At 46.3% G+C, this 27511-nt stretch overlaps 1 long non-coding RNA gene across 1 annotated transcript in view; it reads right to left on the reverse strand.

The window, feature by feature from the left end:
* Nucleotides 1-11672: 11672 nt before the first annotated feature.
* The window catches only part of LOC140693299 (uncharacterized), a 31275-nt gene continuing 15436 nt past the window's right edge, over nucleotides 11673-27511 (reverse strand). The window contains exons 4-6 of the long non-coding RNA XR_012069019.1: nucleotides 15293-15352; nucleotides 13322-13394; nucleotides 11673-11945 (exon numbers count right to left, since the gene is read on the reverse strand). This is a non-coding gene — a long non-coding RNA (uncharacterized lncRNA). The remainder of the gene's footprint in view (nucleotides 11946-13321; nucleotides 13395-15292; nucleotides 15353-27511) is intronic.

A 27511-nucleotide genomic window follows, 5' to 3' on the forward strand; every position in this document is an offset into this window, starting at 1 on the left:
ACAGGTATTCCCAGGTTGTGGGATTTTGGTGAATAATTTCCTCTTCCCATGGAGAAGCACTCGCTAATACTTGGATTTGCAGCCCAACTCCCAATTTCCCCCACACTCCGCCCTTGGCAAGCCATTATTGAAGACAAGTAAATGTATTGTATTAGAACCCAGGCGCTGCTGTTAGTTGGAGGATCCTCCCCACACTCAAAATATCTGAGCCAGATATCGTGTGTGTGCTGGAGGAGGGAAACTGAGTCCACACATCTTTATGGGGGCACAGGTGTTCCCAGCTTGGGGATATACTTTAACCACCTCCACTGCCAAAAGAAAGAAACTCGCTAATACTTGGTTTTAGAGCACATCCCATATCTTCGCTCAAAACCCGGCCAAGGAAAATACTCAGGGAAGTCAATCTAATGGATCCAATTAGATCCCAGGTGCTATTGTCAGTTGCAGGAGCCTCCCCACTCTCAGGATACCAGAACACCACATCGTGTGTGTGCTGAAGGTGGGGAAACAATGTCCTTGCAACTTTCAGAGGGCACAGGTATTCCCAAATATTTGGTTGTAGGTTAAACCACTTCAAATCCCGTGGAGAGGCACTCAATAATACTTGGTTTTAGAGCCCAACCCTCACATTCCCCCGCACTCCCGCCTAGGCTAGCCATCAGTGAAGACAAGTTCATGGATTGTATTAGAACCCAGGCCCTGCTGTCAGTTGTAGGTGCCTCCCCACACTCAGGAAATCTCAACCCGTCTTCGTGTGTGTGCTGGATTTGGGGAAACAGAGTCGACGCATTTCTTGGGGGGCACAGTTGTTCCAAGTTTGGGGATGTATTTTAAACACCTCCACTGCCCATAGAGAGGCACTCGCTATTACTAGTCTTTAGTGCCCAACACCCAACTTCGCTCACAGCCTGGCCAATGGAAACACTCAGGGAAAGCAAGCCAAATGATATTATAAGTTCCCAGTTGCTGCTGTCATTTGGAGGTGCCTACCCACACTCAGTATACCAGAACTTGTCCTCGTGGGTGTGCTGGATGTGGGGAAAGAGAGACCACGCATTTATATGGGGGGCAGGTGTTTAAAGGTTAGGGATGTAGTTTTAAAAACCTCCATGCCCATAGAGAGGCACTCGCTAAAACCTAGCTATAGAGACCAAACCCCACATTAGATCAAAGCCTGGCCTATGTAAACACTCAGGGAACACAAGCTAAGGGATTCTAATAGAACCCAGGTGCTGCTGTCATTTGGAGTAGCCTCCCCATGCTCAGGATTCCAGAAAACTTCTTCGTGTGTGTGCTGTTGGTGGAGAAACAGTGTCCACGCATATTCCAGGGGGCAAAGGTATTCCCTTGTTGGGGGTTGTTGGATAAACACCTCAACTTCCCATTGAGAGGCACTCACTAATACTTGGATTTAGAGCCCAAATCCCACTTTCAACCGCACTCCAGCTTATGCAATCCATCAGGGAAGAGAAGCTTAAGGATTCTACTAGAACACTGGCACTGCTCTCAGTTGGAGGAACTTTACCACTCTCAGAATTCCGGAAGCCAACCTTGTGTGGCGGGGAGATATGGAGCCACAATCCAAGTAGATGAATGGGGTCACACTTGTTTCCCATTAGGGAGAAGTCCTCTAAATAATTCCATATTCCATCGGGGGGCAGTTGCTGCTACTTGGCCTCCAAGCCAAACTCCCAGATTTCCCTCTCAGCCCGGCATAAGGAAACACTCAAGGAATACAAGCTAAGGGATTCTATTAGAACCCAGGCGCTGCTGTCATTTGGAGGAGCCTCCCCACAAACAGGATACCTGAGCACGTCTCCGTGTGTGTGCAGGAGGTGGGGAATCAGAGTCCACGCAGCTTTATCGGGGCACAGGTGTTCCAAGGTTGGGGAAGGAGTTTCAAATCCTCCACTGCCCACAGAGATGCACTCGCTTATTCTTGGCTTTAGAGCCCATTCCCCACCATCGCTCACTGCTAGGTCTAGGAAAAAACTTAGGGAAGACAAGCTGAGTTATTCTATTAGAACGCAGGCGCTGCTGTCATTTGGAGGAACTTCCACACACTCAGGATTCCGGATCCCAGCCTTGTGTGTGGGGGAGGTGTGGATACCCAGTCCACACAGATGAATGGGGGCACAGGTGTTCCACATTAGCGTGAAATCCTCTAAGTACTTCCTCAGTAAATCGGGGGGCACTCGTTGCTACTTGGACTTCAAACCCAACCCCCACTTTCCCCCACTCTCCAGCCTAGGCATGCCATCAGGTAAGAAAAGCTGAGGGATTCTTTTAGAACCCAGGAGCTGCTGTCAGTTGGAGGAGACTACCCACACTCAGGATACCTGAATAAGTCTTTGTGTGTGTGCTGTTGTTCGAGATACATAGTCCACGCAAATCTATGGGGGCACAGGTGTTCCCAGGGAGGGAATGTACTTTAAAAACCTCCACTGCCAATAGAGAGGCACTCGCTATTACTTGGCTTTAGAGCCCAACCCCCACCTTCGGTCCAATCCCGTCCTTGGAAAACACTCAGGGAAGATAACCTAAGGGATCCTATTAGATCCCAGATGCTGCTGTCAGTGGGAGGTGCCTCCCCACACTCAGGATACCAGAACAATTCTTCATGTGTGTGCTGGAGGTGGGGAAACAGAGCCCACGCATTTTTCAAGGAGCACAGGTATTCCCAGGTTGTGGAATTTTGGTGAATAATTTCCTTTTCCCATGGAGAAGCACTCGCTAATACTTGGATTTGCAGCCCAACCCCCAATTTCCCCCACACTCCACCCTTGGCAAGCCATTATTGAAGACAAGTAATTGTATTGTATTAGAACCTAGGCGCTGCTGTTAGTTGGAGGATCCTCCCCACACTCAAAACATCTGAGCCAGATATCGTGTGTGTGCTGGAGGAGGGAAACTGAGTCCACACATCTTTATGGGGGCACAGGTGTTCCCAGCTTGGGGATATACTTTAACCACCTCCACTGCCAAAAGAAAGAAACTCGCTAATACTTGGTTTTATAGCACAACCCATATCTTCGCTCAAAACCCGGCCAAGGAAAATACTCAGGGAAGTCAATCTAATAGATCCAATTAGATCCCAGGTGCTATTGTCAGTTGCAGGAGCCTCCCCACACTCAGGATACCAGAACACCACATCGTGTGTGTGCTGAAGTTGGGGAAACAATGTCCTTGCAACTTTCAGAGGGCACAGGTATTCCCAAATATTTGGTTGTAGGTTAAACCACTTGAAATCCCGTGGAGAGGCACTCAATAATACTTGGTTTTAGAGCCCAACCCTCACATTCCCCCGCACTCCCGCCTAGGCTAGCCATCAATGAAGACAAGCTCATGGATTGTATTAGAACCCAGGCCCTGCTGTCAGTTGTAGGTGCCTCCCAACACTCAGGAAATCTCAACCCGTCTTCGTGTGTGTGCTGGAGTTGGGGAAACAGAGTCGACGCATTTTTTGGGGGGCACAGTTGTTCCAAGTTTGGGGATGTATTTTAAACAACTCCACTGCCCTTACAGAGTCACTCGCTATTACTAGTCTTTAGTGCCCAACACCCAACTTCGCTCACAGCCTGGCCAATGGAAACACTCAGGGAAATCAAGCCAAATGATATTATAAGTTCCCAGTTGCTGCTGTCATTTGGAGGTGCCTACCCACACTCAGTATACCAGAACTTGTCCTCGTGGGTGTGCTGGATGTGGGGAAAGAGAGACCACGCATTTATATGGGGGGCAGGTGTTTAAAGGTTAGGGATGTAGTTTTAAAAACCTCCATGCCCATAGAGAGGCACTCGCTAAAACCTAGCTATAGAGACCAAACCCCACATTAGATCAAAGCCTGGCCTATGTAAACACTCAGGGAACACAAGCTAAGGGATTCTAATAGAACCCAGGTGCTGCTGTCATTTGGAGTAGCCTCCCCATGCTCAGGATTCCAGAAAACTTCTTCGTGTGTGTGCTGTTGGTGGAGAAACAGTGTCCACGCATATTCCAGGGGGCAAAGGTATTCCCTTGTTGGGGGTTGTTGGATAAACACCTCAACTTCCCATGGAGAGGCACTCACTAATACTTGGATTTAGACCCCAAATCCCACTTTGAACCGCACTCCAGTTTATGCAATCCATCAGGGAAGAGAAGCTTAAGGATTCTACTAGAACACTGGCACTGCTCTCAGTTGGAGGAACTTTCCCACTCTCAGAATTCCGGAAGCCAACCTTGTGTGGCGGGGAGATGTGGAGCCACAATCCAAGTAGATGAATGGGGTCACACTTGTTTCCCATTAGGGAGAAGTCCTCTAAATAATTCCATATTCCATCGGGGGGCAGTTGCTGCTACTTGGCCTCCAAGCCAAACTCCCAGATTTCCCTCCCAGCCCGGCATAGGGACGCACTCAAGGAAAACAAGCTAAGGGATTCTATTAGAACCCAGGCGCTGCTGTCATTTGGAGGAGCCTCCCCACAATAAGGATACCTGAGCACGTCTCCGTGTGTGTGCTGGAGGTGGGGAATCAGAGTCCACGCATCTTTATGGGGGCACAGGTGTTCCAAGGTTTGGGAAGAAATTTCAAATCCTCCACTGCCCACAGAGATGCACTCGCTTATTCTTGGCTTTAGAGCCCATTCCCCACCATCGCTCACTGCTTGGTCTAGGAAAAAACTTAGGGAAGTCAAGCTGAGTTATTCTATTAGAACGCAGGCCCTGCTGTCAGTTGGAGGAACTTCCACACACTTAGGATTCCGGATCACAGCCTTGTGTGTGGGGGAGGTGTGGATACCCAGTCCACACAGATGAATGGGGGCACAGGTGTTCCACATTAGCGTGAAATCCTCTAAGTACTTCCTCAGTAAATCGGGGGGCACTCGTTGCTACTTGGACTTCAAACCCAACCCCCACTTTCCCCCACTCTCCAGCCTAGGCATGCCATCAGATAAGACAAGCTAAGGGATTCTATTAGAACCCAGGTGCTGCTGTCAGTTGGAGGAGACTCCCCACACTCAGGATACCTGAACAAGTCTTTGTGTGTGTGCTGGAATTGGGGAAACAGTGTCAACGCATATTTCAAGGAGCACAGGTATTCCCAGGTTGTGGGATTTTGGTTAATAATTTCCTCTTCCCATGGAGAAGCACTCGCTAATACTTGGATTTACAGCCCAATCCCCAAATTCCCCCGCACTCCAACCTTGGCAAGCCATCATTTAAGACAATAAATGCATTGTATTAGAACCCAGGCGCTGCTCTCAGTTGGAAAATCTTCCCCACCCTCAGGATATCGGAACCCCGTCTTGTGAGGGGGTATGTGTGGAGCCCCATTCAACGGATATGAATGGAGGCACAGGTGTTCCCAGTTAGGGTGAGGTCCTCTAAGTACTTCCTCATTGCATCGGGGACCACTCGATGCTACTTGGCCACCAAGCCGAAACCTCAGCTTTCCCTCAAAGCCCGGCCTCGGAAACACTCAGGGAATACAAGCTAAGGGATTCTATTAGAACCCAGGCGCTGCTGTGTGTTGGAGGAGCCTCCCCACTCTCTGGATAACTGAACACGACATATTTTCTGTGCTGAAGGTGTGGAAAATTGTCCAAGCATCTTTATGAGGGCACAGGTGTTCCCAGTTTGGGTATGTAGTTTAAATAGCTCCACTGCCCATAGAGAGGCACTCGCTAACACTTGGACTTAGAGCACAACCCCAACATTCGCTAACCCTGCGGCCTTGGAAAACACACAGGGAAATCAACCTAAGAGATACAGTTAGATCCCTGGTCTTGGTGTCATTTGGCGGAGCCTCAACAAAATCAGGACACCAGAACACTTCTTCGAGTGTTTACAGAAGACAGGGAAACAAATCCCACAAATCTTTAGCGGGATACAGGTATTCCCAGGATGAGTGTTGTAGGTTAAACACCTCCACTTCGCATGGAGAGGCTCTCGCTAGTACTTGGATTTAGAGCCCACAGTCCACTTTTCCTCGCACTCCGGTCTAGGCAAACCATCAGGGAAGAAAAGCTAAGGGATTCTATTAAAACACAGGCGCTGCTGTCAGTTGGAGGAATTTCCCCACACTCAGGATTCTGGAACCCCCCCTTGTGTGGGGGTGTGTGGAGACACAGTCCTCGCCCATGAATGGAGGCACAGGTTTTCTCCGATAGGGAGAAGTCTTCTAAGTACTTAATCAGTCCTTCCGGTGGCACTAGCTGCTACTTGGCCTCCAAGCCCAACCCCCAGCTTTCCCTTGCTGCCCGGCGTAAGGAAACACTCAGGGAATACAAGCTAAGGGATTCTATTAAAACCCAGGGCCTGCTCTCAGTTGGAGGGGCCTCCAAAAATTATGATACTTGAACACGTCTTCGTGTGTGTGCTGGAGGTGGGGAAACAGAGTCCACGCATCTTTATGGGGGCACAGGTGTTCCCAGGTTGGGGAAATACTTTAAACACCTCCACTGCCAAAAGATAGGAACTCGCTAATACTTGGTTTTAGAGCACAACCGCCAACTTCGCTCACAACCGGGCCAAGGAAAATACTCAGGGAAGTCAATCTAATGGATCCAATTAGATCCCAGGTGCTACTGTCAGTTGCAGGAGCCTCCCCACACTCAGGATACCAGAAAACTTCGTGTGTGTGCTGGAGGTGGGGAAACAAAGCACACGCATTTTTCAGGGGGCACAGTAATTCCCAGGTTGTGGGTTGTAGGTTAAACATCTCCACTTCCCATGGAGAGGCACACGCTGATATTTGGATTTAGAGCCAAAATCCCACTTTCAACCATACTCTGGCCTAGGCAAACCATCAGGGAAGACAAGCAAAGAGATCCTATTAAAACCAAGAAGCTGATGTCACTTGGAGTTACTACCCCACCCTCAGGATTCTGGAACCCAACCTTGTGTGGTGGGGAGGTGTGGAGCCCCACTCCACGCAGATGAATGGGTGCTCAGGTGTTTCCCTTTAGGGATAATTCCTTTAAGAACTTCCTCAGGACATCGGGGGGTACACACTGCTACTTGGCCTCCAAGCCCAACCCCCAGCTTTCCCTCATGGCCCGGCCTAAGGAAACACTCAGGGAACACAAGCTCAGGGATTCTAATAGAACCCAGGTGCTGCTGTCATTGGAGTAGCCTCCCCATGCTCAGGATTCCAGAAAACTTCTTCGTGTGTGTGCTGTTGGTGGAGAAACAGAGTCCACGCATATTTCAGGGGGCACAGGTAGTCCCTTGCTGGGGGTTGTTGGTTAAACGCCTCCAATTCCCATGGAGAGGCACTCACTAATACTTGGATTTAGAGCCCAAATCCCACTTTGAACCGCACTCCAGCTTATGCAATCCATCAGGGAAGAGAAGCTTAAGGATTCTACTAGAACACTGGCACTGTTGTCAGTTGGAGGAACTTTCCCACACTCAGGATTCCGGAAGCGAGGCTTGTGGGAGGAGGGGTTTTGTGTATACCCACCCCACGTAGTTTGATGTGGGCACAGGTGTTCCCCTTTAGGGAGAATTCATCTAAATACTTCCTCAGTCCATCGGGGGGCACTCGCTACTATTTGGCCTCAAAGCCCAATCCCCAGCTTTCCCTCAGAGCCAGGCCTCGGGAAACACTCAGGGACTACAAGCTAAGTGATTCTATTAGAACCCAGGCGCTGCTGTCACATGAAAGTGCCGGCCCACACTCAGGATACCTGAGCACGTCTTCGTGTGTGTGTTGGAAGTGGGGAAACAGAGTCCATGCATCTTTATGGGGGCACAGTTTTTCCCAGGTAGATGATGTAGTTTAAACACCTTCACTGCCCATAGAGAGGCACTGTCTATTACTTGGATTTAGAGACCAACCCCCACCTTCGCTCAAAGCCCGGCCTAGGAGAACACTCAAGGAAGTCAAGCTAAGGAATTCTATTAAATCCCTGGTGCTGCTGTTAGTTGGAGGAGCCTCCCCACACTCAGGAAAGCAGAACACTTCTTCACACGTGTGCTGGAGGTGTGGAAACAGAGTCCACGCATTTTCCTTGGGGCACAGATATCCCTAGGTTAGAGGATGTAGGTTAAACACCTCCACATCCCATGGATAGGCACTCGCTAATTCTTCGCTTTAGAGCCCAACCTCCAATTTCCCCCGCACTCCTGGCAGGGCAAGACATCAGGGAAGACAAGCTAAGGGATTGTATTGAACCCAGTTGCTGCTGTCACTTGGAGGAACTTCCCAACACTCAGGACTCCGGAGACAGTCTTGTGTGTGGGGGAGGTGTGCAGCTCCAATCCACGCAGATGAATGGTGACACAGGTGTTCCCCGGTAGGGGTGTTCCCTAAATACTATCTCAAACTGTTGGCACAAGCTGCTACTTGGCCTCCAAGCCCAAACCCCAGATTTCGCTCGCAGCCCGGCCTAGGGAAACACTCAGGGAATACAAGCTGAGTTATTCTATTAGAACGAAGGCACTGCTGTCAGTTGGAGGAACATCCACACACTCAGGATTGCGGAGTCCAGCCTTGTGTGGGGAGGAGTTGTGGAGACCCAGTCCATGCAGATGAATGGGGGCACAAGTGTTCCACTTTAGGAGTAAATCCTCTAAGATCTTCCTCAGTAAATCGGGGGCACTCGTTGCTACTTGGACTTCAAGCCCAACCCCCACTTTCCCCCACTCTCCAGCCTAGGCATGCCATCACGGAAGACAAGCTAAGAGATTCTATTAGAACCCAGGCGCTGCTGTCAGTTGGAGAAGTCTCCCCACACTCAGGATACCTGAACAATTCTTTGTGTGTGTGATGGTGTTGGGGATACATAGTCCATGCAAGTTTATGGGGGCACAGGTGTTCCCAAGGAGGGAATGTACTTTACAAACCTCCACTGCCCATAGAGAGTCACTGGCTATTACTTGGCTTTAGAGCCCAACCCCCACCTTCGCTCCCAGCCTGTCCTTGGAAAACACTCAGGGAAGTCAACCTAAGGGATCCTATTAGATCCCAGATGCTGCTGTCAGTGGGAGGTGCCTCCCCACACTCAGGATACCAGAATACTTCTTCATGTGTGTGCTGGAAGTGGGGAAACAGAGTCCACGCATCTTTAAAGGAGCACAGGTATTCCCAGGTTGTGGGTTTTTGGTTAATAACCTCCAATTCCCATGGAGAAGCACTCGCTAATACTTGGTTTTAGAGCCCAACCCCAACCTCCTCCCACACACCGTATCAGGCAACCCAACAGGGAAGACAAGGTAAGCGATTTTATTAGAACCCAGGCCCTGCTGTCAGTTGGAGGAGGCTGCCCACTCTCAGGATAACTGTGCAACTGTTCGTGTGTGTGCTGGAGGTCTGGAAACAGACTCCACGGATCTTTATGGGGACACAGGTGTTCCCAGGTTAGGGATGTAGTTTAAACACCTCCACTAAACATAGGGAGGTACTAGCAAATACTTGGTTTTGGAGCCCAAATCACACTTTCCCCCGCACTCCCGCCTAGGCATACCATCAGGGAGGACAAGCAAAGGGATTCAGTTAGAACCCAGGCGCTGCTGTCAGTTGGAGGAACTTCCCTGCACTCAGGATTCCGGAACCCATTCTTGTGTGGGGGGGGGAGTTGTGCAGCCCCACTCCACCCAGATGAATTGGTACAAAGTTGTTCCCTTTAGGGAGAAGTCCTCTAAGTACTTCCTCAATCAATCAGGGGGGATTCACTGCTACTTGATCTCGAAGCCCAACCTCCAGCTTTCCCTCACATCCCGGATCAGGGAATCACTCATATTACAAGCTAAAGGATTCTATTATAACCCAGGCGCTGCTGTCAGTTGGAGGAGGCTGCCAACTCTCAGGATAACTGTGCAAGTGTTAATGTGTGTGCTGGAGGTATTGAAACAGACTCCACGGATCTTTATGGGGGCACAGGTGTTCCCAGGTTCGGGATGTATTTAAAACACCTCCACTAACCACAGAGAGGTACTCGCAAATACTTGGTTTTGAAGCCCAAACCACATGTTCCCCTGCACTCCCGCCTAGGAATACCATCAGGGAAGACAAGCAAAGGGATTCAATTAGATCCCAGGCTCTGATGTCAGTTGCAGGATCTTCCCTGCACTCAGGATTCCAGAACACATTCTTCTGTGTGTGGGAGTTGTACAGCCCCACTCCACCCAGATGAATGGCGCCAAATGTGTTCCCTTATGGGAGAAGTCCTCTAAGTACTTCCTCAATTGATCAGTTGGCACCCACTGCTACTTGGACTCGAAGCACAACCCTACGAATTCCGTCACATCCTGGACCACGGAAACACTCTTATTACAAACTAAGGGATTCTATTAGAACCCAGGCGCTGCTGTCATTTGGAGGAGCCTCCCCACAATTAGGATGCCTGAACACGTCTCCGTGTGTGTGCTGGAGGTGGGGAAACATATTCCACAAATCTTTATGGTGGCACAGGTGCACCAAGATTGGAGAAGCAGTTTGAAACACTCCACTGCCCACAGAGATGCACGCGCTAATGCTTGTCAAACCCTAACCCGAACCCGAACCCTAACCTGAACACTAACCCTAACCCTAAACCTAACCGAAAACCGAACCCGAACCCTGACCGTAACCCTAACCCGAAGCCTAAACCGTAACCTAAACACTAACCCTAACCCTATCCCGAACCTGAACACTAACCATAACCCTAACCCTAAAACTAAACCATAACCCTAACACTTAAACTAACCCAAAAACTATCACAAACTCCTAAACCTAACCGTAAACCTAACACTAATTCTTACACTAAACCCTAACCCAAACCCTAATCCTAACCCTAAAGTTAAACACTAAGCCTAACCCCAACCCTAACTCTAACCCTAACTCAAATTCCGATTTGGAGTCAATGGATTCCTAGTCTGTGATATAGACTTGCAAGTTTTCCAACAGGGTGAATGAATGCCATATTCTACCCTACGTCAAAGAGAAATGGCATAAGACTATAACAAAATGTAGCTCTGTAAAAGTGTACTAAGAGCAAAAGAGACAGAATGTAAAGTGCACATTGGGGTTGGTTTCATTTCTAGGAATTTCAGCCCCCATGAAACCAATGGATCCATGTCCTGAGAGTGCGGGTGTTTCAGCAGAAATCAGGCGACGCATATGTATTCCGGGTGTACGGATATTATAGGAACATAAGTCTCCTTTAGTGGGTCTCTGTGTACTGTGAACTGTTAGAAAGTTGAAAGACGTGTGAAACCATCAACTGAAAATGGACACACTTCCCTCCGTTGGTACTGTGCATACAGATCTGAAGAAAAGGAAAGAGGGAAGAACAAAGGCACATGGGACGCTAGTGTGTAGAATCACATTTAGCTAAGGAACCTCTCGTCGGATGCAGCCCCTCCCCCAACACTGACAAGATGCGGCAGCCATTGGGGATGGCAGTTACCGGTTGGATTCCAGGTGGAATGTTGGTGTGTAACGCGAGGCTTTTTGTGGCCGGTGGATCCTAGGTAACCGGGCAGAGTTCAGTGGGTGGATCAGTGTGATGGAGGGGCTGCCGCCCTCTGTGGAGCTTGGCTTAGGTGTTTGGTCCGGGAAGCTGTGTAAGTTCGAGATACTGCTGCTGCCCAAAGACCTGAGTTCACGGGTCAGTTTCCAGAACCTGAAAGGGCAGACAGTGAAAGATCTGCCTGTCATCAGCTTACTGGTGAGACTCCGAGGTAATTTCAGACTTGCCCAGTCCTGTTGAAGTCGACTTTATGGGAGACACGAAGAGAAGCTGGCCGAAAAGCTGGCTGCACGGATTGAGGAGAGATGCGAACACATTGATGAGAGATGTTCTGCTACAAAGGAGAATACTGGCCTGGAGACAGCTGTAGAGTATACCAGGCTCAAAAGACATTCATGAGACATATTGAACCTCGCTGATACTGGCAGAAACATACGGAGTGCCAACGTGGACTTGAGGAAGTTCCTCAATTCCCTGCTCCAAGAACGGGTCCAAGATCCCTGACGTCTAAAAGAGAAGAGATGGCAGAGGTGATCAAAATGCTCATGTTCTTGGAAGAGTTCTTGAGAATCCACACGTCCCAAGGGGCATTTCCAAGCCATTCAGACCAAAGTGCACCAAGCCCAGGTAAGCCTTTTCCCTGGTATGCGCCAAGCTATCAAGTAAAGCTCTTCCCTCACCTCCACTCAGGCATCCATTTTGAAGGATCAGTACCTGAGCTGCAATGAAGCCAGTACGAGAAGGGCATGCCCCTCCTCGAATCAGAGTTCCCCCAGCTTCACACTCTGTGAACAACAGTGAACTCTTTAAAGTTCAAATAGTCTCGACTGAAATAGATAGGAATTGAATACTTAGCTCACACAAAGAAACGATGGACTTCCGCTAGATTCAGCAAATGCTGGGTTTGTGTCTTCTCTGGGGTGAAGGGAGTGTGGTAAGTGAGGGGAATCTTTGACTGAACTTGAATATGTATCAGGCCTCAGTCTTTCAAGACAGTATAGGTAAATACTATAAGTCAGATAGTGAACTGAACTGTAAAAGTCGCCAATGACATTAAAGACACAGCTTATGTGGACCGTCTTTCACTTGAGTCAAGCCCCCGGGGGCAATCTATCATGGGGGTGCAGACTTGGTTGCATTCAAGTGCTTTACCCAACATGATCGGATGATTAAGCGTTCTCATCACTGATAGAAGAACACCTGGTTCTCAATAGCCTAGCATAGTTGCAGCACGGTTCTCAAAGCTATAATGCCTCTAGGTGCTTTTGGATTCAAGCCTAAATGTATATATTTGGTTTGTTTTCTCTTGTATTTTCCTAGAGAGGGATGTTACCCCTTGAAATGCCAACATTGGCCAGTAGGTGTCATTGGGAGTAAAGGGCACCACATGCACAAGTGAATCCAAGGTTGGGGGTTATTTCATGTTTCCAATAGATATTTCATGATTCCTGTTGGTTTTGGAGGCTTCAACAGGAAAGAGTTGACATGACCCCTTTTACAGTTTGGACTGCTACTTTGCATTCTATCTGTCTATGTTTTCCTTAGAGCTGACAAAATGTTACCGAAATTGACAAGTCTGGCTTCTAGGTCGATTTAGTATGTTTCAAAAACTAACTTCATTTTCGTATAGCTCCCAAAACATGGAAATCAATTCTATTAAACTTTTTAAAGACTGCAAATGAGATATCAACACAATGTCAAAACTGGAGTCTTTGGACAATCCCTCCCACCACGGCTGTATAGAAACCAAGAGGTAAACAAAAATCACATATCTGGGAAGTGTATCTGGAAAGTGTTGATTCATCGATGCCCAGTTGGCAGAGGAGCAGTGCAAACTGCGCTCACTCGCTCCCATGTACACAGCAATGGAAACATCCACTCACCCAGCCCTTGGCATAGGACACTTGCCGAAGAGAGGTCTGTTACTTCCAAAGACAGGATGAGGCCTCAGAACACCTGGAAGCAGGAGAAGGCAAAGCAGGGAATGGAAACCAGTGCAGGGTCTGGCCCCTGGTGATGGAGCAGCAAAGTTGAAACTCTCTTGAACTTGGACGCACACTCTCAAGCAGACAGGAGACATGGAATTGAAGGTGATGCGCTGAGTGTTAGAAGAGTGCACAGCAGATGCTTGGCTGACAGAACTCAAAGAAACCAGCACAAAATATCCCCACACTTGATTCTGAGACCAAGATCTGAGCTTCCAAATTTGAGGTAGCAGAGTCAGCGGTCAGGGAGGGATAGGGCTACGGATGATGGCACACGCTGTGTCTCAGGGACCTGGAGTGCATTGTGGGATGTGGTGGGTCCTATCAAGAGAGCAAACCGACCTGTGACCCCAATGAGAAAGCAACCACACTGGCGCGCGAGGTTGAGATTATCGATATGTCCCATGGCCACACCCAGTGCATCTGCAAGACCAGGGAACAATTTGGCATTTTGCCAATAGAGCACTGTGGGGCTGAATCAGAGATATCGTGCATTTGGTCTGAAGGATCCAGGGGGCCTTGGTTTTGATATCAGAATGAAAAGCCTTAGGATCTGCTACATTCATAACCTGGGCTGGGATTATGGTTTGGTTTGAGGCACAGGATGCACAACAGCTCTGTGGTTGTCTTCGTGCACCTGTGCCACAAGAATGAGAGGACAAGGAAGAGTGGTCCAAGTCCACAGCATGAGAAGTTGAAGCATTTCCTTCAGCATTATCTCCAGAATGAAGCTGCTACATTTTGGATGGCACGGTACGGCACCGAGGACACCAAGGTCGGTCTGCGGGATCATTCCAGCAGGCCCTGATGTGTGACATCCATGGATGTGCTTCCACTGGTGTTTCAGTAGACAGAGAAGCTCTGGGAAGCACTGGTTTCATTGGGACATTCCCGTGGCACTACAAAGCACAAGCGCACTCTCAGTTTGCTGTTTAGGAAACACTCCAAAGTGACATAGAGAAGAATGCAGAGCTGAGAACTTTTTGAAGCTTCATTTCCACAAGAGAAAGTGTCCTGTGCACGTTCAGAATTGTGAGATAAGCGTAATCAAAATGAGGTTATACTAATCGAAATAGTACGGGTTGTTCATCACAGCAAAGGCAACACCAGCAATTGGAGATATACCAGACAACACACACAGGAACAGGACATGGCATCAGTGTCTAGGAGAAATTGTCCTCACAGTAATCCCATGGAATTGCATAGAGCCAAGGGTCTAAACTTTTCACTTAACAAAGCCCTTGAAGTCTACATTAGATGCCTGATATTACTTGACCAGTTGAAATGTAGAAGTACAGTAAAAGAAACAGGAAGTACCATTTTCAGTTCCATAGGGATTGAAGGCCCAAAAGATAAGCTTTCAAACAACTAGACTGCAAAATGCTACCAGGGCTAGTATTGAAAACGGAGATGAGGGAAACACTGAAGCACAACCGTGTCTCAGAATCACAAAATCAGAATACCAGAAATGTGGAAGATAAAGTCTAAGGACGAGCCAAATTATATCAGAAATCTCAATGGATGGGATAATATCAGGGTTAAATTCAGTCCTAAGTTGACTAGATAATGCAGAGGGACACGTGAATGAATGTGAATACAGGGGAACAGAAATCCCTAAGTCAGAAGCAGACATAGATAAGCAAGTTGAATACAATGAAAACATTGCTGTTGAGTCCTGGGTTAAGTAAAGCATGTAAGACTAGGATTCATAAGAGTCCCAGATGGAAAAGCAAGAGGTAAAAAAAAAAATTCTGAAAAGATATCTGTAGATAAATTTGACTGAACCTTCCTGAAAACCAAGATAGAATCATGTATATGAATTCAGGAAGTACACAGCATCCAACGGAATTGAAATCCCAATAGACTTACCAGCAGCCAGATGATTCTAATCAACAAAGTTCATGAGCATCCATGTGATTTAAAATGCACCTGGAGGAAAAAAAATGAAAAAAATGCACTTTGAGGAAAGCAACATAATCACAAGGGAACCTCCAGAGCGCTTTCAGCTTGTATCTCAGCAGTAATATTTCAGGAAAGGGAGAAGTGCCAGGATTTAGACCATATCCTGAATGGGAAAATGCTGCCATCTAGGGTAGCCTATGCCACATGACCGCCATTTTTAATAACGGCAAAGCTAGAGAATTCCACAGACCGGCACATCTTAAAAGAATTCAGCAGTTCAAAACTTATCCTAAAAGAATGATTGAGAATTCTTCGCTGATTAGAAAAGCAGCAAGATGAAATGGAAAGAAGAAGACTATTATTGGAAATGCAAGAGGAGCATGAGTTGCAGAGAATAAACAAGAAGAAAGCAAGAGGACATCAAAACCCTATATATGGGAGAGTGAAGCAGGAAATCATAGATGATTGTAAGCACTATCTTAAGTGAATCTGCTTATATGACTCTCTTAAGTGAACGGAGTGATGCATGGCCTAATGTGTTTGCAAAACAAACAAGAAGCAAACAAACAAACAATCAAACAAACAAACAAGCACCAAAAGGGCACGGTTGGCTGACATAAAACAATGGAACCATGAATATTCTCAAGAAAGTACTCAAGGTGATGTCAAGAATCATTCAGCACTCATCGACCCAATATCACAGCTTGCATGTACTCAACACACTTGTATTCAGAAAACAGATGCGTGCATTAATATTCATAAATATTGATTCATAAGAGCATATCGTGACCTAATTCAAATGCCTATTTGGAATAAAATGGATTTATAGTCCGTGATATAAATTTGCAAGTCTCCCAACAGATTGAATGTATGCCATATTATACCCTACGTAGAGAAGAAATGGCATAAGCCTATAACAAAGACAAGTAGCTCTGCAAAAGTGTTCTAAGGGCAAAAGAGACAGACAGTAAATTGCACATTGGGATTGGTTTCATTTGTAGGAATTTCAGCCCCCATGAAATAAATGGATCCATGTCCTGAGAGTGCGGGTGTTTCAGCAGAAATCAGGCGACGCATATGTATTCCGGGTATACGGATATTATAGGAACATAAGTCTCCTTTAGTGGGTCTCTGTGTACTGTGAACTGTTAGAAAGTTTATAGACGTGTGAAATCATCAACTATAATTGGACACACTTCCCTCCGTTTGTACTGTGCGTACAGATCTGAATAAAAGGAAAGAGGGAAGAGAAAAGCCCATGGGACGCTAGTGGATAGAATCACATTTACCTTTAGAACCTCTTGTCTCATACAGCCCCTCCCCCAACACTGACAAGTTGCAGCCACCTTTGGGGATGGCAGTTGCCGGTTTAATTCCAGGTGGAATGTTCGTTTGTTCCATGAGGTTTGTTGTGGCCTGTGGATCCATGGAAACTGGGCAGAGCCCTGTGGGTGGATCAGTGTGATGGATGGGCTGTCGCCCTCTTTGGAGCTTGGCTTAGGTCTCTTTTTTGGGAAGCTGTGTAAGTTCGAGATCCTGCTGCTGCCCAATGGCCTGTGTTCACGGGTCAGTTTCCAGAACCTTAAAGAGCAGACAGTGGAAGAAATGCGTGTCATCAGCTCACTGGTTAGTCTCGGAGGTACTTTCAGATTTGCCCAATCATTTAGAATTTGACTTTATAGGAGACACGAAGAGAATCTGTCAGAAAAGCTGGCTGCATGGATTGAGGAGAGATGCGAACACATTGATGAGAGTTGTTCTGCTACAATGAAGAATACTGGCATGGAGACAGCTGTAGAGAATACCAAGCTTGGAAGACATTCATCGACATTTTGAGCCTCGTTGATACTGTCAATTACATGTGGAATCTGAACGTGCACTTGAGGAAGTTACTGAATTCTCTGCTCCAAGTACGGGTCCAAGATTTCTTCCGTCCAAAACAGAAGAGAAGGTAGAAATGATAGAAGCTCTCATGTTCTTGGAAGATGTCTTGAAATTCCAAACTTCCCACGGGGCATTTATAAACCACTCAGACGACCAAGCACCAAGCCCTGGTAAGCCTTTTCCCAGGGTTGGGCCTTGCTCTGAAGCACTTGCTTTTCCCTCCCCTTCACTCAGTTATCCATTTCAGAGAATCAGCCCTTGAACTGCATTGAAGCCAGTAGGAGCACAGGAAGACCCTCCTAGATTCAGAGTTCCTCCACCTTCACATTTTGTGCACAACAGTGAACTCCTCCATGGTCAACTACTCTGGACTAAAATAGGTTGGTTTGAAATCTTAGTTCACACTGTGAAATGATGACCTTCCCCCAGATTCAGATCATGCTGGGGTTATATCTACTTTGGTGTGAAGGGTGTTTTGTAAGTGAGTGGATTCTTTGCCTGAATTTGAATATTTATTTATCCTCAGTTTTTCAAAACAGTATTTGTAACTATTATAATTCTGTTATTGAAATGAAGTGTAATTGTTGACATAGATATGTAGTGACACATTTTTTGTGGACCATCTTTTCCCTTCAGTCAAGTACCGGGTGCAGGATATAATGTGGTTGCCATATTTGTCGGATTTAATTGTGTTTCTCAACATAATTGGACGATTAAACATTCTCATCTTTCATAGAAGAGCACATGATTCTCAATAGCCTAGCAGAAGTGCAGCAGTGTTCTCATATCTATAATGTCTCTAAGTGCTATTGAAACCAAGCCTATATAAAAATACATTGTTTGGGTTTCTGTGTGCTTTCCTAAATAGTAATGTTGCCCCTTGAATCGCCAACATTGACCAGTATGTGCCATTATTAGGAAAGGGCACCACATGAACAATGGAAACCCATGGTTGTGGTTGTTAATGATTCTAAGAATTATTTCATTGTTTTTCTTAGTGTTGGAAGCACCAAAAGAAAAGTGTTGACCTGCCTCCTTCATGACTTTTGGCTGCTAATTTATATTTTCTGTGTATTTTTCTTATTTGGGTATTTCAAGCTGATACCTAAATATGGCAACTCTGTCTTGTACTTAGATTTAGTATATTTCTAAAACTATCTTTATTTTGATACATTTCCCATAGTATGTAATTCAATTCTGTTAACTATTTGAAAGTCTGCAATGAAGGTATGTACACATTGTCAGACTTGGAATCTTCAAACACATCCTTCCACCATTGATATAGAGAAAAATAGCTAAACAAGGATCAAGTGTCTGTGAGTTATGTCTAAATTGTGTTAATTTATCCATGCCAAACTGGCAGAGTACCAGTGCAAACTTCGCTCACTCTCTCCCATGTATACAGCTAGATAAACATCCACTCTCCCGGCCGTTGGCTCAGGATCCCTGCTGAATAATGGCCAAACATCTCTTACATCAAAAGTCAGAAAGAATTCTCACATAACCTGGAAAGAGTAGAAGGCAAGTAGAGAATGGAAATCAGTGCAGGACCTGACCTTTGGTGAAGGAGCAGTAAAGGGGAAACTGTGTTTTACTGGGATGCACACTCTAAAGTGGACAGGTCATTTAAGATGGAAGACGATGTGCTGAGGGTTAAAAGAGTGCATAGTGGACGTTTGATTGACATAACTGAAAGCAATAATCACAAAATTTCTCTGCAATTGATTCCCAGACCAAGACTCCATCTGCCAATTTTGAGCTAGGAGTGCCTGTGGAATCTGTGTGTTAGGGGTGTGGCTGATGTCACAAATTTATTCCCAGGGGTTTGGAGATTGTTTTGGGCTGTGGTTGGTACTATCTAGAGAACAGATCTGCCTGGGTCCTCTCTTAATATTAAATCTGCTGGCATATGTGTTGTGGATTAGCTTAGTAACCCAGGGCCTTAGTCACAGCCTTTTCACATCCACAGTATAATTGCTCATTTTCTCCATAAAGGAGAAATGGTCTCAATCAGAGCCATCTTTATCTGGTTTCTAGAATCCAGGGCAATTTAGTGTTGAAATAAGATTCTATAGCCAAAAGATCTGCAACTTTCATAGGCAGGATTGAAATTTCTTATTGTCCAAAGCAGAGGTTTTTGAAATGCTCCATGCTTGCCTTTGAGTTCCCATGCCTTATTGACAAGAGTTTTTGGAGCAGAGATCTGCTGAAAAATAGGGGAATTTGAAGCCTTTCCATCAACCTTGCCTACCACATGCTAATGCAACTATAGTTGTGGTGCTGACCCAGTACTACACTAAGGACCCGATTGTGGCACTGCAGGATTGTTTCAGCAGGTTCTAATGTGTGACATCATTAGATTTGTTTCCACTTTTGTTTTTGCTTGGAGAGAACCTGAGGGAACCCATTATAAAATTTTGACTTTTCCGTGGCAAGAGTAAGGACGAATGCACTTTCATGAGAGTGTATTGGAACCATTCCCTCTCCACATATCCAGCCTGCAGCCCAGAAACCATTTGGAAACCTCTATTCCAGCAAAAATTACTAGTCCCAGCACTGTCAGAGCTATGATAAACTTTTAACCAAAATGACACTCTGCTAACTTTACTAGAATAGGTTATATTCACCACAACAAAAACCACAGTAGCAATCATAGATATAACAGGCAACGAACACAGAAGGAATGCATGGCATCATTACATACCAAAAACAATCCTCACAGCATTAAAACTAAATGTGCACAGAAATGATTTCACTTACAAAAGCCGTTCAAGTCTATAATAGATAACTGATAATCCTTAACCCATAGCGATAGAGAGATATAATAAAGTTAAAAGAACTATTCCAAATTTTCAAAAGACAGGAGTCTCCTGAAAGAACATCCAATGTATTAGACCCCCAAAATTTACTAGAACATGACTTGAAAAGGGAGGACATAAAAACACTGAAGGAAATCTTGAGTCTATGAATACAAATTCAGGCTAGTATAAATGGAAAGAGAAACACTTTAGATGAGCCAAATATAATCAGAAAACTCATGGTGAGAATAGCTAAGCTAAAGACAGTCCAAATCGGAGTAGATAATGCACAGGAACAAATAAATGACTTAGAAAACAGGATAACCACAATCACTCAGTCAGAACACGACATAGAAAAGCAAGATAAAACCAATGCAAGCAATGCAACTGAAACCTGGGATAAGAGAAAACATACCAGTGTATGACTCATAGGGATCCCACATGGAAAAGAATAAAGACAAATGGTTTGAAAAGGTATTAGAAGAAGTCAGATTGAAATTTTCTTAAACCAAAGCTAGATCCGGCCATCTCAACACAGCAAGCACAGAGCGTCCAAGCATAACAAACCCCAGTAGGCCTACAACAATATATATTCTAATTTAAATGGCAAAAATTGATAATAAGGAAATGATTCTGAATGCACCAAAATAGAAACAAGTGCATTGCAAGAGAACTTTTTAATGTCTTCAGCTGATTTCTCAACAGATAGATTGGTAATTTTTTCTTCCCTCTTTCCTTTTGTGTTGATCTCTATTCCAAGAACTGATGAAAGGCAGATTCCTTCAGTCTAAACAAGATGAGTTGGCAGAGATTCTAAAAGTGTTCAAGTTCTTGGAAGAGGTCATCAGAATCAACACATCTCAAGGGGCTTTTTCAGACAATACAAGAGACAATGCACCAAGCCCTGTTTATCCTTTTCCCAGGAGTGGGCCAATGTATTAAGACTTGCTGTTCCTTCACACTCAACCAGCCATGCAGGTATACCCTCAGTCTGCTACTGCAAGAGAATTAGAGCCAGGTCCAATTTTACCAATACTGTAGGGAGAACATGAACCTGCTACTGCAGGAGACACAGCACTGTGTCCCATTTCACCAATCTTTCAAGGAGACCCTAAGCCTACTCCTGCAGGAGACTCAGAGCCGAATCACATTCCACCAGCTGTGTAGGAAGACCATCATGCCTTCACTTGCAATGGATCCAGGAATGTGTCCAATTACACTAGCCTTGTAGGGAGACCTTGAGCCTGTTCCTGCAGGAGAAACAGATCTCTGTCATATTCCACCATCCCTCCAGGAAGATGCAGGAGACTCAGGAATTGGTCCAATTTCACCAGTCCTGCAGGAAGACTCTGAGCCAATTCCTGCAGGAGACCCAGGACTGGGTCCCATTCCATCAATCATTCACTAAGACCTTGAAGTGGGTCCAATTCCACTAGCCTTGTTGGGTGACCCACAAGCCTGATCCTGCAGGAAAATTAGAGATATGTCATATTGCAGAAGCCCTGCAGGAAGACTGAAAGCCTGCTTCTGCAGGAGACCCAGGAATAGGTCCAAATACGCCAGCCTTGCTGGGAGAGCACAAACCTGATCCTGCAGGTGATACACAGTGAGGTACAATTCCAACAGCCCTGCAGGGATATCCTGAGGCCACTTTGGCAGGAAACACATGACTGGGTCACATTCAAATACCCCAGAAGGGAGACCGTGAGCCTGCTACTCCAGGAAACCCAGAACTTCGTCCCATTCCACCAAACCTGCAGTCCAACACTAAGACTGCATCTGCAGAAAACACAGTGCGGGTCACATAACACCAGCCCTGTAGTGAGACTACAAACCTACTCCTGGGGGAGATCAAGCCATTCACAGAGAACATGAGCCAGCTCCTGCAGAAGAACAAGAGTTGTGTTACATTCTACCAGCTCTGCAGGTAATCCATACGCTTGCTCCTGCAGGAGACAGACATCCCAGTCCAATTCCATCAGCCTCTCCAGGGAGAACCCCAGCCTCCTCCTGCAGGAGAGCCAGAACTAGATCCCATTCCACCAACCCTGCATGGAAACACTGAGCTTGCTCCTGCAGCATACCCACAGCCAAGTCATATTCCATAAACCCTGCAGGGAGACACTGAGCCTGCAGTTGTAAGAGACCCAGGACTGGGACCAATTCCAACAGCTCTCAAGGAAATCCCTCACCTGCTCCCATAGGAGACTAATAGCCATCAGTTCTGGTGGGGTCCCTGAGCCTGCATCTGCAAAAGAACCACAGGGTGGAGTCACATTCCACCAGCCCTGCAAAGAGAACAGAACCTGCTACTGCAGGAGACACAGGACTAGGTCCCATTCCACCAACATTGCAGGGATACCCTGAGCCTTGGACCAAGGAATAGGACAAATTCTGCTAACCTTCTAGGGAGACCATGAGCTTCTCCTGCAAGAGAACCAGAGATGGGTCATATTACAGTATTCTTCCAGGAAGACCCAAGGCCTGCTCCTGCAGGAGATGCAAGAACAGGCCCAATTCCACCAGCCTGAAGGCAGAGTCCAAATCTGTTCTGGCAGGTGACCTAGAGAAGGGGCCCATTCCACCAGCCCTGCAGGGAGACTCTGAGCCTACTACTACAGGAGACCCAGGAATGGGTCCCACTAAACCAACCCTGAAGGGAGACACAGAATCTACACTTGCAGGAACCACAGAGCCAGGACACATTTCATCAGCCCTGTAGTGACCCCTGAGCTGGGTCCAATTACACTATCCTTGCAAGGAGACTCTGTTCCTACTCCTGAAGCAGAACCAGTGATGGGTCATGTTCCAACAGCCCTGCAGGAAGACCTGGAGCTGCTTCTGCAGAAGACTCAGGACAGGGTCTGATTCCACCATCCCAGCAGTGAGAAAACTAGCCTGCTCCTGCAAGTGACCAAGGTCTGAGTCATATTCAACTAGCCATGCAGGAAGAACATAAGCCTGCTGTTGCAGGAAACTCAGAACCATGTGCCATTCCAGCAACACTGCAAGGAGACTCTGAGCCTGCCCCTGCAGGAAACAGAAACCCAGTCACATTCCACAAGCCCTGCAGGGATACCAGAGCCTGCACATGCAGGAGACCGAGGCCTGGGCCAATTCTACCAACCCTGTGGAAAGACCCTGAATCAGCTCTAGCATTAGACTAAGAGCCATGTCACATTCCACCAGCCCTACAGGTAATTTATCAGCCTGCAACCTACACCTTCAAAAGACCCAAGAATTGGACCAATTCCAGTGGCACTGCAGGGAGACCATGAGCCATGTCCAATTCCACAAGCCCTGCAGGAAGGCCCCGAGCCTACTCCTGCAGGAGAACCTGAGATTGGTCATGTTGCAACATGAGCCTGCTCCTCCAGGAGACACAGGACTATGTCCCATCCACCAGCCCTGCAGGGAAACCCTGAGACTGTCCCTTCAGGAGAACCACAACTGAGTCACATTTCACTAGCAATGCAGGGAGACTTAGAGCCTACACCTTCAAGACACCCAAGAATCAGAACAATTCCAGCAGCACTGCAGGGACACCATTAGCCAGGTCCAATTCCACTAGCCCTGCATGTAGACCCTGAGCATGCTCCTGTAGGAGACCCAGCACTGGGTCTCATTCCACAAGGCTTGCAGGGAGAAACTCTGCCTGTTTCTGCAAGAGACCAACAGCTGAGTCACATTTCACCAGCCCTGAAGGGAGACCCCAGTTCTGCACCTGCAAAGGACCTAAGACTGGAACAAAATCGACTAGCCCTGTAGGGGGACCCTGAGCCTGCTTCTGAAAGAGAATCAGAGATGGGTCATATTCCAACAACCCAGCAGGGACAGTCCAAGCCTGCTCCTGCAGCAGATATAGAGCAGGGTGAAATTGCAAAACCTTGCAGGGACACCCTGAATCTGCTGCTGCAGGAGAAAAATGATGGGGTCTCATTCCACAAGCCTTACAAGGATACCCTGAGCCTGGTCTTGCATGAGATCCTGAGCTGGCTCCTGCAGGAGACCCAGGACTGGGTCCCATTCTAACAACCCTGCTGGGGAACCCGAGCCTGCACCTGCAAAACACACAGAACCGTGTCACATCCCACCAGCTCTGCAGACTGTAAGACTAGCCCTACAGGAGACCTAGAGCCAGGTTACATTACCAGTCCTGCAGGGAGACCCTGAGCCTGATCTTGTAGCTCCCCCTGCACCTACACACATACTTCTATGAGACCCAGAGCCAATTCAGGCATCACCACCCTTACGGGCTGAGATGTCTCTGCAACCACCAACACTGTCATCTAATTCTAAGAATCAACCCACTCCCAGACCCGAACTTTACTTCCCTTCTCCTGGCATCATTTTTGTTTGTTTTTTCTGTCATTTCCTTGTTTTCTTTCATGTCATTTAGAGTAACATCTATTTTTATGTTTTAAGTTTACCATAATAAAATTTAGATGTTTTTCCATTTTAAATTGTGCAATTCAGGAGCATTAAGTGCATTCACAATGCTGTGTAACCATCGTCACTGTCTAGTTTCAGACTGTTTCTTTCCTCAAAATAAAACCCCGTATCCAAAGCACACATTCTCTTTTCTCCCTCCCCCAACACCTGACAAGCCCTAATCCTCTTTCTTTCTGTGTGTCTTTCCCTACACTGGATGTTCCCTATCAATGAAATCATACAAAAGGTGGCTGTTTGTGTCTGCTCTCATATTTTAACAAGGGATTGGTGTTTTTTTTTTACTTGAAGTAGCATTTTGGTTATTTCAAAGGGAAATCCAGGTGGATTAAATATGAGATATACAAAATGAATATTTTTGTAACTATGTGCATAATCTCGAGATAGGCACTGCTATTCTATGTGTGAAACCAGAGCCAGGAGGGAGATGCTTAGCTCTTCCTGTGGCAAAACATAACCTAACAAAATAAAAAAAATAATAATAATCAAAATCCATGAAAGAGAAACCATAACATGGAAAAATCATTTTTCATAACCTAAAGTCAGAGAAAGGTTTCACATTCCTGTGGTCCAAAAATATCTTGAAACACTGTGTTCTAAACAGAAACAGAACAAACACATGCAATTCCAGCAAGAGGCAATGCAGGTGGCCAGTGTATATTAGAGATGCTCGACCTCTCAAGTGAGGATGCACGAAGATGTCCACACTTCGGAGACAGCATTGGTCAACATCACACTGGCAGGCCTTTAGCCTGGTGACAACCAGCTCTAGTGACAACATGAGGAGGCAGAGGCCACAGTAGATCCCCTGGAGGGAAGAGTGAGCAGACTCTCCTCTCTGGGAGAACATTATGCAGGATACATCACAGTTCCACAAGTGCACCACTTTCCGAGCAGTGCTGATGCTTAGTGTTGATCATAGTAAAATTCTTGCACAATTTTTCAAAGATGTCTTTTCAAGGATGTTCATCACAGTCCTGGTTAAACTACTAGGGAAATGGAAGCAACACTAATGTTCATGGAGAGGGGGTGGGATTCATCAGTTCTGGTTCACATGGAGGAATGATTGTTGTGCAGCTGGAAAAATGAGTGCTAGGTCTTTACCTGATGTCAAGGAAGCCCTCAGTTTGGATGCCTGTTAATCCATCATCTACATCCCAGATGCCATCTCTATGACCACATATGTGTCAAATCATCATAGATGTAAATGAATCTTGTGGTGTGTGAGAGACAGAGGCAGAGAGAATGAGAGAGATAGAGACTGAGAGATGTTCACCAAACCATTAATGACGGTCACTTCTGGGAGTGGGATTTGCAAATCTCTGCACTTTTCCTTTAGGCAACATTTCAAGCGTTTATAATGTATCTATATTGCTTTACTAATTCTAAGGTATTAAAAGCATATGTTACTTGAGATTCATTCATATTTCATCTATAGAATAAAGTTTATTATTTTTATTTTAAAATATATGTTACAAGTACAATCAGCATTTATGAGAGTAAAATGATAAATTCTAAAGAATTAAGAATCAGATAAAGAACAAAACCTTTTGGTGATTCAGACACAGGCCAGCTAGTTGGCAGTAAATGGCAGGGTGGGACAGGTTTCTCCAGAAGGTTGTGTATGTTCTGAATCAGCCTCCAATAGAGGCAAGGAAAAATTACAAGACATGTACGCTGAAAACTACCACAGCTTGTTGAGAGTAATTAAGAAAGAACTAGCCCTAATTTAAAATTTTAAGGAGCCAAAATGGCAGAGTAGACAGACTCACAGCTTGACCTCTCCCACAAATACTCAAAGAATTACATCTACAAAAACATTGAATTGCACAGAAACCTCCTGAACTCTGGTAGAGTGTCTCTTATTTTGAAATACAGGAAGATTCTCACAAAATATGGTAAGGAATAAAAAGAGAAAAGAAAAATTAAGTGCAGGACTGATCCTGCAGGGAAAGAGTAGCATAGGAAGAAAGGCACCCTCATACTGGGACACAACCTCTCTAGCTGGGAGATCAGCCAGGAAAGAAGCAGAGCTTCCAAGGTTTGGAGGTGACAGTGGCAACTGCATGGCAGGCAGAACTGGGGAAAACTGACACAGAGGGTCCCTGTGATGACCAGCCCTAGACATGAGCTAGCAGGGATGAGCCAGAACAGGCTACTGGAGTCAGTGAAGAGCCCAGGCAGAGGGCTGGGTCACACTGCAGAGAGGCAGCCTCAGGAAACTAGAGGGCAGTGTGAGCTCTGGCTGTGTGTGTGGGGGGGGGAACAGAACAGACTGAAACTCTCATAAAAAAGCACCAATGTTGGTATAATGGGGAGGAATGAAACACAGCTGTGCCAAAGTCAATTTCTCCACTTGGCTCCATTGCTGGTGTGTTCTCATGAGAAGAGAAATGGGGCTTGGTGAGAGCCAACACTGCTGCACAAAGGCAGAGCTGAATGTTGACTCCATAACCTGTGCCATTGCAACTTCACAGGCGGGACTGAGATTTGTTTACAGCCCCAGGCAAAGAGGGTGGATTTGCTGTATCTGGTCACTTTGTGGATCCACATCTCTGAGACTTACAGGTAGTGAGTGGAGTTCTTATTCAAGAAGGGTGGCCAGTGAGGGTATTTACAACAGGGTGGTGTATGGTTCCATATGTGAGTGCGGGATTGGGGTTTGAGCTGAACCTGTAGTGGACCACAAATTCATGTGTGTGACTGCACACTTGCTAAGGCAGGTCCAAGGGACTGACACTGCTGGATCTGCACTGATGTTTCCTGGGGCTCAGAACCTGAGTGGCACCAGAGTAGGTGGCTGACATTCCCATAGCTAAGGCAGGGATAAAGCCAAAATCAACAAATACTACTTTGTAAGTCTGCATAACAAGTGACAGGCAACACCACAGAGAGAACTCCCCAGTGAACATCTTCTGCCTATTTTTCTTCACAACTGAAGTGCTCTAACCCTGCCTACTACATATCACAGCTCAGAAACAGGTCTAGAAGAAATACATAGAGCCAGAGAAATATAAGTAAAATAAAGAAGCCAAGGAACCACTTTCAATTAAAA

Source organism: Vicugna pacos, unplaced genomic scaffold (assembly GCF_048564905.1).
Source record: "Vicugna pacos unplaced genomic scaffold, VicPac4 scaffold_19, whole genome shotgun sequence".
NCBI lineage: Eukaryota > Metazoa > Chordata > Mammalia > Artiodactyla > Camelidae > Vicugna > Vicugna pacos.